Here is an 18,940-nt window from a genome sequence, read left to right as displayed (position 1 = left end):
AATGCACCCAGCCTAATGGATCTTAGTCAATTCTTGGCTGTGAAGAAAACCAGTTTTAACCTGGGAAATCGATTGGAAATGTGGGAAACTCAGTTGGCAGGAAACCAGTGACCAGGACCACTTAAACTGGGTTAGAAATGGAATTTCAGACTACAACATGCTTTAAGATTTGGAGGAACTAAGCAATCTAGTGAATATGGTTTGCTAGGAAGAAGTGTTAAACTTCCTGACTATGGAAGAGTAGCATATCCTAAGGGAAATTATAATTAAAGCACAACAGATTGTATTTTTCTTTTTTGGAGGAATCGTAAAGAGCAAGACAAATTCAGTGCAGCCTCCCAAAGGACTGTTCAAAGATCTCTAGGTAAAGAAAAATCTGTTCTGGAAGCAGGAGGAGAAAAGGAAAATGGAATAAAATAAAAGTCTGTTGCATCAGTCAAGAATTTTAGGAAAGAGATAAAGGCAGCAGGAAAGTGAAATGAATTCGTGCCCGCAGAAGCAGTCAGAGATTATAAAGGGGCACAGATAATGGGAAGGCTTTATGATTATATCACAGAGAGATCAGAAACAAAATGGATTGGCTAGTAAATTGAAGAAACTACAATTAAAAATGACTATTAAATATGTGCTTTCTCAAATCTGTATTTAACAATAACAGTGCATTTCTTTTCTACGAGCTCTTTGGACAAGTTGGAGCTAATGGAAACTAGGTGAAAAAGTGAACAGCCAGGAGCTAGTAATTAAATAAGAAAAGAATGTACATTAGGGAATAGGAAACTTCTAGGATGAATTCGCTTGTCTTTTATGTGAGCTCTTTTTTTTACTTCTATATAATCAAACTCAATCTGTTCCTAAACAGCTAAGCCAAGTAGAAGAGTATCAGTGGAAATCAGGTAAATGTGTTTAGAATCACAGTTAGCTGAATACAGTTATGTTACAGGAAAAGGATTTTATATATTTTTGAGAATTTGGTAGTCATATACAAGATAATGTAAGAAAACCATCGTAAGTTGTATCTGAAGGCACAGTTAGTGGCTGGTCTCCAATAGGTTGTTAAGAAATACTTCTAGTGGCACAGATACCATTACCTTCCCAAATTATAGTACTCCACGGAGAGCCAGTTGTATTAGATACACATGTGTCTCTCATGTATTTTAGAATTGCCCAAGACATAATGATGAAAAAAAGTAAAATTTTTACTTACTTCACTTAAAGCATTCTATCTAAGGAAGGTCTAATTCCCACATGTAAAGTGTATTTTACATCTTCCTGATCCCTGCTCTTAGACTATTTACAACCAAGCTTGGCATCCAAACTTTCCTAAACCTCTTTCTTATAAAAATCTGATGTATTCATGCCCTACCCTATTAGAACCCTACTCTCTACTAGCAGACTAATCAATGAAACCAAACTACTGTGATCATGTGATGCCATGTACTTCTGGGTTATCTTTCTGAAGGGTTAATCATTTGAAAATGATCTCTCTTCTGGAGACCCACAACCTAAATTTAGTAACAAAAAGTTACTTTTTTTATAGTAATAATTTTAGGGAAATATGGAAGAATATCGGGACAGATTACTTAGACAGGTGAAGCTTCTAATCATACTACACAGACTCATTTGTAAACTAAAATCATTTTAGTCTTTGAAGCTAAAATCGCTGAGTATTTCTTCACATGTCTGTCTACTAGGTGCTTTACATGGATTAACTGATAGAATCCTCACAAAATAACTCTATAGATTAGGTATTATGATTATACTCTTATTTACAGATGTGGAAATGGAAACTCTAAGATTAACTTGCCTCATGTCATACAGCTAGTAAGTCATAGAGCTGGAACTCGTACCTTCCTGTGTCTCATTCCAGAGCCTGAGTTCTTTAGCACTACTCATACTGCCTATATATTGTATCAATATTACCTTTTCGTGGAATAAGGTGTGCTTGAAAGTATATGTTACGAGGGGTGGAGAAGAGCAGGAAACATCTAAAACATCTCTTTTGTCCTGAGTGTCTCTGTATAGGAACATCAGTTAGGCTTCTCTGTGCTTTCCCTTATTGAATCCCTATCTCAGAGGAAGAAGAGTTAATTATCCAATTGGTAGACTCAAGAGAAAGAACTGGGCATGCAGAACTCAGCACTCTCTCCCTTTCTCTTTAATCTCAGTCTCTCTGCAGAGAACATTCATTTTACTCAGCTACTTTGTGCCTTAAGTCTTTCAAGGCCTAGCTATTTCCCTGCAGGGAGAGGCTAGCGTTTTACCACACAGTGTCTGTTACTGGGGTTCAGCATTAAGAATTCCACCTTTGACACACACCTAATGCAAGTTCTTCAATAGCTCCATCAGTAATAATGCTGACATTTAGTTCTAAAGCTGCCTTGCTCCTTGTTTAGGCCTCAGTTGGTTTCCAACTCATTAGTGGGAAAAAAAGGTGTCAATTATTGATCACACCAAACTAGTAGAGTTATTTATGGTTAAGATTTAGAAATGTTTTCTGAGTGACAAAGAAAATAGGAACCAGGCTTTGTTGACATGGTGGTAGACATCTGGAGATTTGGGTGTAACTAGATTATGCCACTGCCTACTCTCCATTAATGTATCTGACATTGTTTTATATGTAATACAAATTCCTTCCTTGGTATAATTTTGGTTTGATTGTTTTAAAGTGTCTTTTGATGAGTTATTCCAAGTATGATTTGGGGGACAGTGTTAATTTAGCATCTTTATTTGATATGAGATACCAATAAAGATCTAACTAGATTATTTAAGGAGAAATCTTTGGCTTGAACAATTTAAAGATCGACTATAGATAAATGGTTTTATGGGTCCTGGTAGTGTCAAGTAGTCAATTACTTGTACCACTCAATCTGGCACTTGCGTCCATACTATCTTCTTTTGTTTTCTAATTTTTTCATATGTCTCAGTGTTATCTCCCAAATGAGATTAGAAACTCTTCTAGATCAAGGGTGACATATTATGCTTCCTTCTTATCTTTCACCCCAGTTCTTGCCACTTGCATGGCCACAGGTTATTGGCTAAATAAAATTTTGCTGACTTGGAAGTGTAAAAATAATTAGTCAAGTTACTTATCTGTAAATCATCAAATTTCCTACGTGAATTATTTAATTTTTAACCAATTGTTGGAGAGGTATAGTGTATATCCCTTTTAATTCTCTTATTCTTTGGGAGTGGCCTACTGGTAGCATCTTTTGTCAGTGTTTATTCAAAAAGCTCCTAATTGGACTCATAAAAATAGGTTGGAATTTCTATGACATTTCTGAAATTTTAGTAGTATGGCGTAAACTGGTAAAGATGTCATGGAAGGAGGCTGTTTTGATTTGGCAAGCACTTAGTCTCTGTCACTGTCAGAGTCAGTACAATCAGTCCTCTGTTTCCACGGGTTCAACATCTGCAGATTCAACCATCTGCAGCTTGAAACTATTAAAAAATTAATTCAGGAAGTTCCCAAAAGCAAAACTCAAATTTGCCAAATGCTGGCAACTATTTATACAGCATTTACATTGTATGTACAACTATTTACATAGCATTTACATTGTACGAGGTATTATAAGTTATCTAGAGATGATTTAAAGTATTCCGGAGGGTGTGCATAGGTTATATGCAAATACTACACCATTTTATATAAAGGACTTGAGCCTCCACAGGTTTTGCTATCCATGGGGCGTCCTGCAACTAGTCCCTTGCAGATACTGTGAGACATCTGTACATAAATCGTCTGCCAGTGTCCCTGGAGAAGTAGTGACATTTATGTTATTGACCAGAAAAAAATAGACTGCCAGATATTTCTCCAGCCAAGATGGGTTTGTTGGGGATCAGTGGAAAATTGCAATTCAGGGTCTGCAACCATGGCGAGCCTTGTGCAAGTCCCTGCAAGGCAGGTGAAGAACACTTTTATAGAGGTAAAAAGGAAGTTGGGAAGGCTCTAGTAAACAAAGAGTCCATGACTTTTCATTGGCTGAATCCTTGACAAGAAAGAAGAGGAGTCTTTCTTCTTCTTGTGGGCACCGCTATTGTTGCAGAATATGAGAGTTCCCCCTTCTGGTCTCCCCATTCTGTTTAATTGGGGTTTCTGTTTATTAATTTTTTTACATTTCTGCCTTTTGATCAGGATCTTTCTCTGAAAGCATTGCTGATCAAGAGTCAGGTTTTCTAGTGTCAGAGGCATTTTTTTCTTCAATGTCTGGAAGGACCTTTCCTGGATGTAGTGTCTCATGTAAGAGGGAAAGTGCACAGATTGGAAACCTATGAAGGTCACATTCTAGAAACAAGGAGGAATAGGCGGGAGAACCCTCAGGTACTTTTTATCTAAAGTCCATATGTTAGTAAGATCATAGACATTGGAGATCATCTGAAGTGTATGTCATCATCAAAGGTTTGGTGACAAACTTCCAACAGGCCTGTTCCAGGTATCTTGGGAAAGCTATCTCAGCAGATGTCATCTGCTTTAGTACTGGAAAACCTTTACTTTCAGGTCGCCAGATGATGTGCAGGTCCATTCAGTTTTCTGCACTTTCTTTAGGTGTATCATGTGTATCAAAGATTCTATTCCTTGGAGTTTGGTGTCACAAGGGTTGGTTAGCTGTACTTGATAGGGGCCTTTCCAGTGAGGTTGAATAGAGTCCTTCTGGAGGATTTTTTTTCCAGTAGATGAAATTTCCAGGTTGCAAGGTATGATGTTTAAGGTGTTTATCTCCCAAGGGCACACTGTGAAAAGATTGCTCTACCAAATTATGGTTATTTTTAGTGAAAATAATTAGGCCTTTGTAATGTTGGAGTATCTCTCCCTTTATCAGTTGTGGGTCAAAAGAAGCAGTAGCCAAGTGCATTGGGCATCCTGTGACTATCTCAAAGGGTGAGAGTTTATGAATTCCAATAGAGGTGGATGTGAGATTTAGAAGGTTCATGGCAATACCTGTGGCTAAGGTATTTGGAGAGGCTTTACAAATTTTGCCAATTGAGTCTTAATAATGCTGTTAGTGTGTTTGACTAAACCAGAGGATTGAGGGTGGTGAGTGCAGTGAAAGTGTTGTAAAACTGGCCAAACAGCACAGATTTGTCAAAGCGCCTGGCCAGCTAAATGGCTTCCTTGATCACTATGAAGTTTGAGAGAAGTTCCCCAGGTAGGCATAATCATTTTCAAAAGGACTTTAGCCACAGAAGAGGCAGTAGCCTGTCTGTAAGGGAAGTGTGAAAACATACAGACTATGACTAAAACATATTTATATCTATGAAATGGAGAAAGTTATATGAAATCCATTTGCCAGACCTTGAATGGTCCATTAGGTAGTTTAAAAATGTCTGGGAGCAATACAAACAGCCTTCCCTTGGTTGTACTTTGGACAAATGGGACTAGTGAGGTAGGCACTTTTTGTGGCCTTGTTAATCTTTCCCCACCAATATTGATTCATGAAGGCTATTGTTTTTGTCAGTAGATCAATGGTTTAACGTATGTACAGTGGTGAAGTGTGGGACTTTTAGAGTCTCCGGTAGGACTGGATTCTTATTTGGTCCAAAATAGAGCTTCCCTTTTTAAATCAAACCAGCAATTGTTGAATTTCTAACCTTGTTTTTCCTTTTCTGAGGCCAATTGTTGGGCCTCTGTAGCCAGTTTTTCTGAATTATCATTTGGGAAAATATCCCTTTGGACCATAACAGAGGTTTGGCTGCTGTTGGTTGCTTTAAGGGCAGCATTCCTCGCAGAAATATCAGCAAGGTGATTTCCTTTAGCTTCCAGAGAGTCAAGTTTAGAATGCACCAGAATGTTAATAATAGCTAAAGTGGCAGATAAATATATTGCATTCAGTAATTCCTGAACATAGAGGCCATTTAAAATTTTATTTCCACCAGAAGCAAGGAGGCTACATTGCTTCCGCAACGTTCCAAAATCATGAGCTACTCCAAAAGCGTATCTATTATCAGTATAAATATTGATAGTTTTGTCCTTGGCTAAAATACATGCCCATGTAAGAGTGTATCATTCAACCAGTTGGGCTGAAGTAGCCATACATAAAGATGCTGCCTCAATAACATCAAAAGGAGTTGTAATAGCGTACTCAGCACAATATTTGCCATGGTCACCTTTTAAGTAAGAATCATTGTGAGCAATGAGAAGTCACATTACCCAGTGAAATTTCCTGTAGATTGTTAGGAGGAATCAGGAGGTGATCCATCAGTGCTAAGCCGTTGTGAGGGACTTCATTGTTGATGGAGTGGAGAAGATTAGCCAGGTTAAGGTTATTACAATGTAAAAGAGTTAGGTGAGAGGTAGTTAACAGAAGGACTTCATAGGAGGGGAGGCTGAGAAATGTCCAGTGTGATGAGAATTCAGGAGAACTTCTACTGCATTGGGTACAAAACATGGTTAAAGGGGATCCCACAATGATTTATTGGTGGCCTTCATCAAAAAAGCAGTGGCCGTAGTGGCTGTAAGACAAGTGTGGTATCCCCATGCCATAGGGTCCAGTTGCTAGCTACAACACATCATGGATAGGTGGTGTTCTCTGTTGATTTTGCTTGAATAATGCGACGGCATTCCCTTGCTTTTCGTATGCAGAAAAGGGAGATCTGATAATAATAACCACCCAAAGGCAAGTGGCTTCATCAAACTCTCCTTTAAAGCCTTAGAGGCTTTGTTTTCTGATTCTTCCTGTAAGCAGTGGGGGTTATTATTGTTGAGTAGAACATATAGTGGTTTGGCTATAAGAGAGAAATTTGGAATCCAATTTTGGCGATAACCAATTGGGCTGAGAAAACCTCACAGCTGGTGCTTAGTTTTAGACTTTGGGAAGTTTAGGACACAATGAAGTCTACCTGGATTTAGGTGTATCCCTTGTTCTGATATCACATGCCCAAAATATCGAGCCTAGACTTGGGCAAACTGCAATTTTTCTTTTGTGACCTTATGTCCCTTTAAGGCTAAAAGCTTTAACAAATGGATACTGTATTCCTGTGAAGAGGCTTGAGAAGGAGAGCAAAGAAGCAAATCATCTACATATTGCAACAAAGTAGAACCTCTAGGGAACTTTATGTCATCCAGATCAGCCTTCAGGATTTGCAAGAAATAAGAACTCTCAGTATAACTCTGAGGCATTAATGTCCAGGTAAATTGTTTTTCTTCCCAAGTAAAGGCAAAAGATATTGGCTAGCTTCATCAACTGGAATACCAAAGAATGTGCTGGATAAACCAATTACAGTAAAGAATTTACTTCTGGTGGGAATGGATGTTCTTAATGTATGAGGGTTAAAAACAACAGAGTGTTGAGGGATAGCAACGTTGTTTATTTGCTTGGAGATCCTAGGCAAACCTCCATCCTCAGCCCTTAGGTTTTCTCACCAGTAAAATGGGAGAGTTTCGGGGGCTAGCACAAGGCATAATGAGACCTTGAGCCTGTAATCTTCTGTTGTGGGCTTTATGACTTGAAGGGCTTCTTTACTTATAGGGTATTGATTAATTCTGGGAAGAGGTTTTTATGTGTCTATTTGAATCCCGATGGGAGGTGTGCTGTGACTTTTGCCAACATCAGTTGGAGATTTTGCCCATAAGGAAAGTGGCAGCTGATTCAATTTGGACAAGTCATTGATGTTTCCAGAATCTGCTCTGGTACCATCAGAGATGGAACAAATAAAGTTGTCAAAGCGTCATTTAGTTCACCTGGTTGGTTACTTTGATGACTACTATCATATTTTAGAATTATTTCCCCCCTTTTTAGAGAAAGAAATTCTGGCATGATACTTTTCTAAGAAGTCTCAGCCTACCTGGTGTCAATTAGGACTGGAGAGACTCATCTCCAATCTGGAGAAATGTTTCTCCATGCTGATTAAGAGGGAGGATTATTAGGAAGAGCCCATGTAGGTAGTTCCTTGGAGCCCTGCCATTGAGAATTGGGAGGACATTGTAAAGGCTGGGTAGAAGGCTGAAGGCACATAAAATGCTTAAATTTGTAACAGTCTCTTTTCCAATGTCCTGGCTTTTTGCAATAATAGCAGAAACTAGGAGGATTTTGCTATCGCTTAGGAGCCTTCCTTTGCTGGAGTTGAAGACTTTTTGTGGTCCTCCTTGTAAGTGAGTCATCTAGAGTACAAGAGAACAAGTTTGCCAGAGTAAGTAAATCTGGAGTGGACATAGTTTCCTATTACTCCCTGGTCCTTTTTACTAGAAGGGAAAGGTCCCAGTACAGCCCGTTAATAAATGTAGAGTTAAAACCTACCTGGGTAGAATCAACACCTGAAGGAAGACCAGAATTTTCTATAAAAACAATCTGAAGTTGATTATAATATTCATGAACAAGTTCTTCAGATTTTTGTGTGCAAGCCTGAATTTTGTTCTAATCAACAGCCTTTGGAAAAGCTCTAGGAGTTGCTTGATGAAGTCACCTAGTGATTGCTGGAACCTAATCATTATAATAAGTTAGTGAGCTGGACTCCCAGTTGTAATCTGAGAGTCAGGATTTTCCCAATTAGTGGTTTTCATCCAATGCCAGGCCTGGCCTTTACAGATAAGCATATGAACTAGCTGATGTAAGTCAGAGAAACAAGGTTGATAAGTTTGGATGACAGTATAAAATTCTTCAGCAAGTCTGTGAGGATCTTTGGTTACTTTGGGAAAATCTTTGACTCAGGCTCTCAGTTCAGCTTTATTCCAGGGAGTGTAAGAAATTAAGGGTTTAGCCTTTGGATCCTCAGAAGGCTTCATTTTTAAAGTGATGTGTTCTAACCAGTTCAGAGGAAATAGCAGTGGGAAGAGTTTCAGAGAAGGGGAGAAGGTTGGCGGGAGAATTAGTGTGGAGGAATTGAGGGCATAAGCGGCACAGAAGGGAAGGAAGAAGATGGTGCAGGAGAAGTCTGACCATGGGGAGCCGAGGGAGAGAGACAAGATGGCACCAGAGGAGGAGCCAAGGAAGTAGAGCCTGAGGCTTTGGGAGCCACTTTGTCTTTCTTTACTTGTTTGTTTGCCTCAGTTAATCTTAACATCTTATTTTGCAGAGAGGCAATTTTAGACTCCTGATAACATTGGGAACTCTCAAAAATGCCAATCAAAATAGGGCATACCACTCAGTTCTGGAAGTTGTCTGAGCTATTGTAATCTAATTTGGTTTTAAGGAAATTAAGTTTGGGGATTTCAGAAGTTCCCCATAATGGCCATCGATATTTCTAAATTGCCTTGGGTCAGGTCAATCCTTTTAGTTAGAAATGCATATGGGAAAGACCACAGTTTTTAAACATAAAGTTGGCTGTAGTCCCTGGTGGCGGGGGGCACACTTAAAACACTTAGATAACTGGGATTCCGTTTCCTAGAGGTTTTTCATCTAAAGAACAGTTTTCAAACAGCATACAGCACAAACAACTCAATTCAAACATTTTGCAAGCCAGTCCCAGCCAGTCTTAAGGAAACAGCTCTGTCCTGGAGGAGCCAGGCTGAAAGCTTTTTTTAAAGCCCATCTCCAGAAGATAGCCTTTCCAAAGAAATAGGCCAAAGACTGAAAAACCCGGCGCCATTTCAGAGAAACAATCACTGTTCCCACAGGAATGGGCTGAAGGCTAGCCAGCTCCAGGAGAAGCAGCCTCTGTTCCAAAGGGAAAAGGTTGAAGACTAGCCAGCTTCAGTGAAATAGCTTCAGCTTCTCAAGGTCAGACCGGAGTGCCAAACAAGTACTTGCATACAGAATAAGGCCTTAACCAGAAAGACAAAACCTTTAAATAGATACTCAGTAAGCCTGGAGAGCATCAAACACAAAGAGTGTGTGAGCTTGAATCCAGGAGAAAGACGTGCTTTCAAACTCCAGGGTTGGCATGAAAAGCAATGAGTAGCAATGGGCTCCATAGTGGGTACTACACGTGTTTGCTCACCAGCCCCGGAGCCATCAGGAATCTTCTCTGGTCCTCATATAGGCCACCAAAATGTTGACCTGAAACAAACAGACTGCCAGCTATTTCTCCAGCAAAGACGGGCTTATTTGGGATCAGCAGAGAATTGCAATTCGGGTCTGAAACGATGGCAAGCCATGTGCAAGTCCCCCACATGGCAAGGGAAGGAGAAGCCTTCTCTAGAGGGGAAAGGGAAGTTGGCAGGGCTAGAGTAAACCAGGAGTCCATGGCTTTTCACTGACTCAGTCCTTGCCAGTTAAAAAGAAGAGTCTTTCTTCTTCTTGTTGGGCTCTGCTATCATCACAGGGCTTGAGAGTTCCTCCTTCTGGTCTCCCAACTTTATTTAATTAAGGCTTCTGTTTGTTCATTTTTGTTACAATGTCAAATCTTATCTTAAGGTTTCCAGTGCCTTTCCAAGATGGGTGATGAATACAGGTGGGCCATATGACTGATTTGCCTAGTAGGTTTTGGCTGATACCAGACATGCAACTTACACAAGGAAGAGCATGCCGTGTTCTTTTGCAGAATTTCAGTGCTGCCTTAACAGCGATGCTCTACGTGAATATTTACTCTGTGATATCGCCTGCTGAATAACAAGTGTGCAGACATCTCACATTTTTAGTGTATTTTTTGAATGCCGACTTTTGCATAGTATGAATACAAATGCCAGGTGCCAGCTTGCACCCTAAACCCTTATTATCTAATTTTAAGGGATCGCGATTTAAAGATCCCAATGGAAGCTGCTAATTCAGTCCTGGAAAAGCAGAAACAATACATCATCAGGTTTAGATGACTTTGCTTCTTGGGTAGCTCTGGTACTATTTCCCAACTGATATCAGGCCTTCTGCAGGGGTTGAAATGCCAGTTAGTTTTGTTCTTTCCTCCAAGATTTTTAAACATTCTGTGCTTCATTTGCCTCATCTGAATATACATAATGATATCCTAAATTTACCACCTTGCACAAAGCCAAGGCTACCAGTCAGTGAACTTTAAATAAATACATTTTCGATGGTGTTAATAAGGATAGAAAGTATATGCTGGGATTTGGGGGGCGGGGGTTGTCATTTAGTATTGACAATTAACAATTAACAGCAAGTGTTAAATTCGTATATATCAGAGTGAGTCAAAACATTGTCACAGGTTAATATAAAGTGGCATTATTCTTTGCCAATACTTAATAAAGAGGTCTCAAAACAGCATTATTTACCCAAGAAAATGGGCCTTTATTTTATACTTTTTCATTGAAACTGTTACAAAACAAAACAAAAAAGGAATGACAACTATGTATAATATACTGAGATGCACTTTGAAAAATTCCATCGTCTTCTTGTGAGTCGTATAAAATACTGTTTACATTTAAAATCTACTTTGAAGTAAAAATGATTAAATGGGGTTCCACACCAACATCCTTACTGTCTTATAGCTATATGGAATAAAATGAGAGGTTTTAGATTTGGAGCATCCATGAAATACTTTGTTTTTCTATAAAGTCAATGCAATAGAAAAGTTCAGGTCTCCAAAAGACCACAGGAGGAAAAGAGAGGTGAGGGGAGGAGAGGGAAACATCCTTCAGAAACCTGTGGTTTCACTCTGTTGTGAATTATTATCCTCTACCATATGGGGCAAGCCACACCAAAGTGTGATTGGTCCTTGAAGACAAAGTATACCCTAAAATACATGGAGACAGAGGAGAGAGAGAAGAGGATGAAAAAGCAAATATTTCTTTACCACATTCTCCATCCTAGTCGCTTCATAAATGTCATCACTAGTAGCAGAGGCAGAAGACTGAGGCCATGAGGACTTCAGGATCTCCAGAGGGGTTGAGACACAGGAACTTATGTATGAATACCACCTAGACCTCTAGGTACCTGGAGATAAGAACACTAGCTTGGTTATATGAGGGAGGCTTTGGGTTGGGATATCAGTGAGAACTGTCTCCTTCCCAGAGATTTCTATGCCATTTACTCTCACTATCACTCTTCTCCCAACTACCAGTGTGTTTTGTTATTTTAGTCATGCTTGATGAACAAAGAAAAATCTGGTAGTTTGTGGGGGGCCTCTGGGATGTTGTATGTCTATTTTCAATGGGACATCCTCCTAAGGAAGGTGTTTTTCAAATGTTCTTTTTGACTCTCCATTATTTTAGCCTTATGTACCTAAGGTGAAACACTATAAAAATGATATATGCATAGCTAGAGCTAAGAGAACCAGAGGGATGAGAATTAAATCAGCCTGGGTGGAGGTGAGGAAATGATTGAAGGCGGAAAAAAAGGCTTTTCTGAAAGAGCTAAGGTAAGAGTTGTGTGTTAATGGCTGAGTGGGTGAAGAGTTTGAAGAACGAATTTTCAGAGAGGACAGTGCTAAGGGAGACACAGGGAAACAGCTGAATCACTTTGCTGTACACCAGAAACCAACACAACATTGCAAATCAACTATACTTCAATAAATTAAAAAAAAGGAATAACTACCAAACAAAGGAGACACAGGGGAATTGGTAGTGTTGGAGCATAAAGTATAAAGAATAAAAAATGAGACTGAAAAAGTAGACAATTATTTTCTCTTGCTTGGGCCCAAGATTTTGTCCTGGACACATTATCAGAGAGAAACTCTTTGTATTGGTCTTCCTATAATGAGGATGGGCTTGCATTGAACTCCCCATAATTTGCTACCAACATGTTTTGTGACAACAGTACCTCTGAGGTGAGCACATTGTGCAAAATCTAGAGCCTCAGAGTCAGATTGCTATGCTTAGAGTTCAGATTATAACAGCTCAAATCAACTGAGGAAAATAAAGCCTAAAGCAGTGTAAATATTGTTTCTGTGCTATTGAAATTGATGTCTTATACATCTTCAGCTGAATCAAAGTTGCAAAAGAAGGAATACGTATTGATGGCATGAGTTCACAAAACTTTGTTAAAGTTAGTGGTTTCCCCAGGAGGAAAAAATGTTGAACTTTTTCTTTTGATTGGAGAGTAAATTGTAAATCTGATGTTAATAAGTATCTACCAAGGGAATCACTTGAGTTCTGAGATTGCAATCATGAAATAGGGAGAACTGATTTTTTAATAGCAAGGCATCTTGTAAATATCAACAGGGTATATTTTCAACACAAAAGTATTAGTTGTGTTGCCTACATTAAAAGGAAATGCAAAGTAAAAGTAAACTTTCTTGGTTGTCTGGTACTTTTTGACAACTGTTTGTTGATCATAGTAAAATATGTGCAGAAACTTCTCTGACATTTATATTTTATTTTAAAATTCTAGTATGTATCCCAAAAAGTCAACAAACTGTCAAATGAGTTGATTCTCTCTTCATGTCTGCAATATGCTTAAATATCTAGGACATTGATTCATTCTCTCTCATAGGTGCCTATCTATCAATATAATGCCTAAACAATAAACATTTAAATTCAAGCAAACATATATTTGACCTATTGTTTAATTGAAACTCCCTTGAAAATATTTTAGTTATGCCTGATGAACAGAGGAAAATCTTGTGGTTTGTTGCTGGCCCCTGGAATTTGTACCACTTTCCTTAGGTTTACTAAGTCAAAAGGAGCCCCAGGCCACCACTCACTGTGGAAATCCTCACCATTGAGATGGGTCATTGGTAAATCTAGCGGTTCTAGGGTTGGCTTCATTTGCACATAAAAATGTATTTAAATTTCCGCATTCTCTTTCCTTTTGGATTTCAGTTTTAAGCCTTATTTCTTCCTTTGCAGTAAAAGATCTTTTTCTCTTGTAATATCAGCAAAAAAACAGTTGAGGAATTATTTATTCTGGACAGCAGATCTTTGTAGAGCTCTTGAGGACATATTTTGCCTACATACAAGCATTTCCTATATAATGAATAACTTATGGATGAAAATATGTATTAGTAACCTATTGGATGAAGTAAAAAAAAGTGGATGATCTATACACTAGGATAACCAATCAAATTTAATGAAAATATCAAGCTGTACAACTGACATCCTATAGCCAAAAAAGGTCTAATTAGTAATTGGATTCTCAGCTTTTTAACAGGTTCTTTTGTTATCTTTTAAAAGCAACCTAATGCAAAGTCTGCACTGTTTTCAAGACCTAAATTATGATTCATCTCCAACATATTAGTAAGTATCCTGCATGTTCTAATTTTTCTTAGACTTCTTCCTGCATGTGCTCACACGTGCACACACACACACACACACACACACACACAGACACACACACACACACACACACACACACCAACTCTCCATTACACATTTTCTAACACACGGACTTAATTTTTTCTCTAATTATCTGATGGAATGTCTTGCCAAATGTCTTTCTAATGAACTCCTGGAGGACAGTGACTTATTCTTTCACACATTTGAATGTGATTATGTGGTTAGTATAGAGTTGGGTACAGTATAGGTGCTACTCATTGAATGAATGAATGGATGGATGGATGAAAGAAAGAAATGGCACAAAACACAGCTGACTACCTGAGTAAAACAGTAGATATTTTTAGATGCAGTAAATTCATAGATAGAAAAGTGCTTGTTTCTGCTTGCATTCTAAGCATGATCTTCATCTGCTTTTCCAGAAATTCAGTGGGGTTTCAGGAAAAGTATACTAAAGTAGTGTAGCTGGGGGTGATTATCTTTTTTTGTGGGAATTAATCTCAGAGGACATTTGTTAAATGCTCATCAGCACTGATTCTTCCCCTTCTCTCTCTCAGCCTTGGTGAAGTACCTCTTGACTGGAGTAATTGTTTTGTTTGTGTATTCACACCTGCAAATGCAAGGAGGCTCCAGGTGTTGTGCCTAGTTGCCTTTTTCACTACCAAACTGCTCCACACACTTTGCAATAGCTTTATCTTTAAAGGAAACACCTCAGTCTGTTTCTCTAGTTGAGAGTGAATCCCATCATCTAATTAAGAGATTTATCAATATAAGCAATGGGTTCCTGGTGTGTACTCTGGGACAGGCAGAAATTCAATCTAAGAATGCCTTACTTTTCACCCCTGAAGCATTAGGTCAAGCAGGTGTGTGTGTGTGTGTGTGTGTGTGTGTGTGTGTGTGTCTGCCATTCGTACATTCATGTGAGAGAGACTTAGTTCCTGAGAAGTGATGGGTGATTCATGTGGAATCAGTCCTCTTATAACAATGGCAGGATAGAACTTGTTTCTAAAACCTTCAGAAGAGGTGAGTAAGCCCTGGGCACACAACCCCAGGGAGGCCAGAACTACCAAAATGTTGAGGCAGGAGCTAGAGAGCATTCACGTGTGTTATTTTCCCTATTGTCTATTATATCTAACACAAAATGTTTTACCTATCCAAATGAACTCACTATGACTTTGTGAAAATGACTTATACACTTCGGGACAAGTACTGTTTTCTTGTCCTTCTCCTATTTCCCTCCTATACCCTTCTTCAGCCACAGGTACCTTTTGCCATGACCGCTCTCTCTATGAAGCCCAAGTAATACGCTAACTTTTCCTTGCCTTTTCTTGTACTACACTGCCGATTAAAAGCATTCGATCCTCCTCTTCTCAGTCTACGTCTATTATCCTTGTAATATCTGGCTTTAATAATAATAAGACTAACAATAACAATGATGATGACCATGGTGATGATGGTGATGACTGTAAACCCTGCAGTGGACTATGAACTCCATAAAGGCAATCTTGATAAGAGGCAAATTCCTATTCAGTAGGTCTGGAGTGGGGCCTAAGTTTCTGCATTTCTTACAAGCTCCCAGGTGCTGCTTACTTTGCTGGTCTGAGTGAATCAGAATTCTGGGTACCAATATTCCTTTAGAATTACCTGAAGATGAATACGTAAGATTCAGGTCCACCCAGATCTGCTGAATCATATTTCTGGAAGTGAAAAACCACTGACCTACACTATAAGCAATCTAGTGGTTATTATGAAGATTAAATGAGCAAAGTGTATGTGGAGTGCTTTATAAACAAAAAAGTAGTATATAAGTATTAGAAGTCACTGTTGTTTTTGTAATTGTTACCATTTTTATTGCTTGTCAGTGATGTCAGTTTGGTTTCTATACCACTCCAACATAAATGTTGGTTGAGAAGGCTGTTTTTACTAATACACGTCTGCAATAAAATGTTCTAAATTAAATTAGTGGAATATTCTTGTGGCAGTTTTAGCAAGGATACTGCAAAGAAAAAAATGCATATGCTATCACCCTATTGCTACATCTTACAGTGGAAAAAATATGTATATTTTTCAGTATAATACATACTAATCCCCAGTAACCTTAAATTGCTATATTCCCCACTGATTTAACTGTTACAAATTAAAACTTAACTAATAAAAATATAATATAAATAAATAATAAAAAATAATTACACAATATGCCTGTTTTATGAAATAGAGTCCTAGAAATGCATTTAATGCAAAAAAGCAGCAAACCAGCTATCCATAGTGCACAAGAGCTTTTGGGTTCATTTAAATGAATACATGGATTTGACTGAAAGTCATTTGCTGTTTAGCTTGGGAAAGAAATGAACAGGTAGCTCTCACATCTTCCTTACATCCTTATATGTCTTAGCAGTGAGATAATTATTCTAAAATATATGTTTCATGGTTGAATTCAAGGTTGTTTCTGAATTTGACATTTATGTGTTTAATTATGCATCATCACCCTAAGATTACAATTGTCTTTCAACTTGGTTCAGCAAAGAATATTGCTGATCTAGATGTAGAAAAAACACTCGTTTTAGCTTATTTTTAACCCTATAAAATTCCTTTTTTGGAAAATCTGCCATGGTGCTAAAACTGAACTTTGATCCCTTTTCTGTCTTCTTTTTGTCTTTCGTCAGTCTGAGTTGAGTGTTACCTGCAAACAACTGTGGATAGATTTCATACCATGTAAAATAAGTATTTAAAGGCATTAAACATATAAAATGAGAAAAGTTTCACATTTGGATTACGGCCAGGGTGATAAAACTATCTCATTTCTCATGTCAATTTCAGTCAGCTTTGTAGTGGCGGCTAGAGTACTGGGCTGAAATGGATTGTGACTATTCAGCCTTGCCCACTAAGCACATGGAACAGAAGAGTGAAAGCATACATACCAGGTATTCTCCATCTCAGGATTAGGACAGAATGGCTTCAAGAGTGGAAAAAGCACAGGCTTTGGAGTCCGAGATGCCTTGGTTCAAATACCAATCCTTAGTCATGTTATCCGAACCTTTGAGTCTCAGTTTCCACATATGTAAAATGAGAATACCATGTCTCTCTGAGTGTTGTAGTGGGTATTAAATGAGATAACAGAGAGAGAGTAACAAAGTGCCTGAACTCTAACCTAGTGCCTCTAAGAAGGGCAGCCAATAGATCAGAGTTAGTAAATACACCATTAAACACATTTGCTGCCTCATCATCAGGTTATCACGTATTTGCATACCATCACCTGGCAAATCCTTTAAATAGATGTATTTTATTAAGGGCAGCAGAGAAAAGGCCTAGAGTTCTTAGAGTGGTTGAACAGGGAAGGGTGGGACAAAGTAATATACCAATAAACAGGTAAGCAACTTGAAAGCACTGTTCATTTGAAAGGCAAAGAAAGAGATAGTGCTATAGCAATAGTGCCTGAAACAGAGTAAGAACTATGTAAGCATTTAATAACTAAATTAAAAAACAAAAAAACAAAAAAGCCTCAGCCAATACACTACATAAGTAACAAGTCTAACTGCAGAAATGCTAGGGATGTTGTGTGCTTCTCTCTCTTTTTTTTTAATTTTTTTAAAATTTATTTACTTATTTATTTATGGCTGTGTTGGGTCTTTGTTTCTGTGCGAGGGCTTTCTCTAGTTGTGGCAAGCGGGGGCCACTCTTAATCGCGGTGCGCGGGCCTCTCACTATCGCGGCCTCTCTTGTTGCGGAGCACAGGCTCCAGACGCGCAGGCTCAGTAGTTGTGGCTCACGGGCCCAGTTGCTCCGCAGCATGTGGGATCTTCCCAGACCAGGGCTCGAACCCATGTCCCCTGCATTGGCAGGCAGATTCTCAACCACTGCACCACCAGGGAAGCCCCTGCTTCTCTCTTTTTGATATCTTCTGTTTCTCTTTTAGGATTGTAGCGAGATTCCCCACTGTGAAGCAAAAAAAATAGCAACATTTCTCTGACTATAAAATAAACTTTTTTTCCTCAATGTTTGGAAAAACTGTTATGGGAAATGAAGAAGAAAACCCTACAGGAACCAAAACCTCTGAACTTCCTTTAAGGAAGGTTTTCTTTATAAATAATCAACAAATTGGATAGTAGGCTGTTTTATCATAGCATATATTTCGACTTAGCACTAACTCTTCTCTTCATTAGTTAGTAGTACACTGGTGAACGTGTTTACCTTCTCTAATAACTTTAAACTTCTTGAGGTAAAATATTATGCTTTATTTTGTATTTCCTACAGCACCCTGTATATAGTACATTTTATTTAATTCTATAATACATGCTCCTTGCTTTTGTGAGAGATTAAATATTGGGTTAAAGATTTTTTTAATTAAAATTGATTAACTTAACTACTGATATCTTAATAACAAACTCAATATGATCTCACATTGTTACCAAACCACCACTGGTGATCTGATACAACTTGAAGGAAGTTTTCCAGACTAAAAAGTCCTCATTAGTCGTCACTATGCCAGTTCCTTTCAAGCTATATGGCATCTCTAGCAGTTTGGCCTACCGTGCCTTGCCTAAACTTCTACATGTCAGTTAAGCTTCACAGGATTAGAATAAAAGGCTTGATCTAAATAATAGCAAATCACTGTATTTTGTAAATTTTGTTATTGCTACTTAACTGAGTCTACTGTGCCTTCTTCAAATTTGATTTCTCAAATTACTCAAAATCCGGGTCTTGACTTAATAAAGTAGGATGTAAGTGAGGTACATTTATATTCCTGATCCCTGGGTAAATTGTATTCCCAGAAATTTTCTCACATTTGAGCCTTCATTTATGGGTCCTTACGAACTATCAGGGCTGCTTAAGCATTAGCTAGGTCTATATGCTACATGTTTATTAGATGCCCATGACACTTTCTGAAGTGGCAACCTACTATCTCTTTTCTTC

This window comes from Balaenoptera physalus, assembly GCF_965194825.1.
Source record: "Balaenoptera physalus genome assembly, chromosome: X".
NCBI lineage: Eukaryota > Metazoa > Chordata > Mammalia > Artiodactyla > Balaenopteridae > Balaenoptera > Balaenoptera physalus.
Note: the sequence above shows the minus strand (reverse complement) of the source record.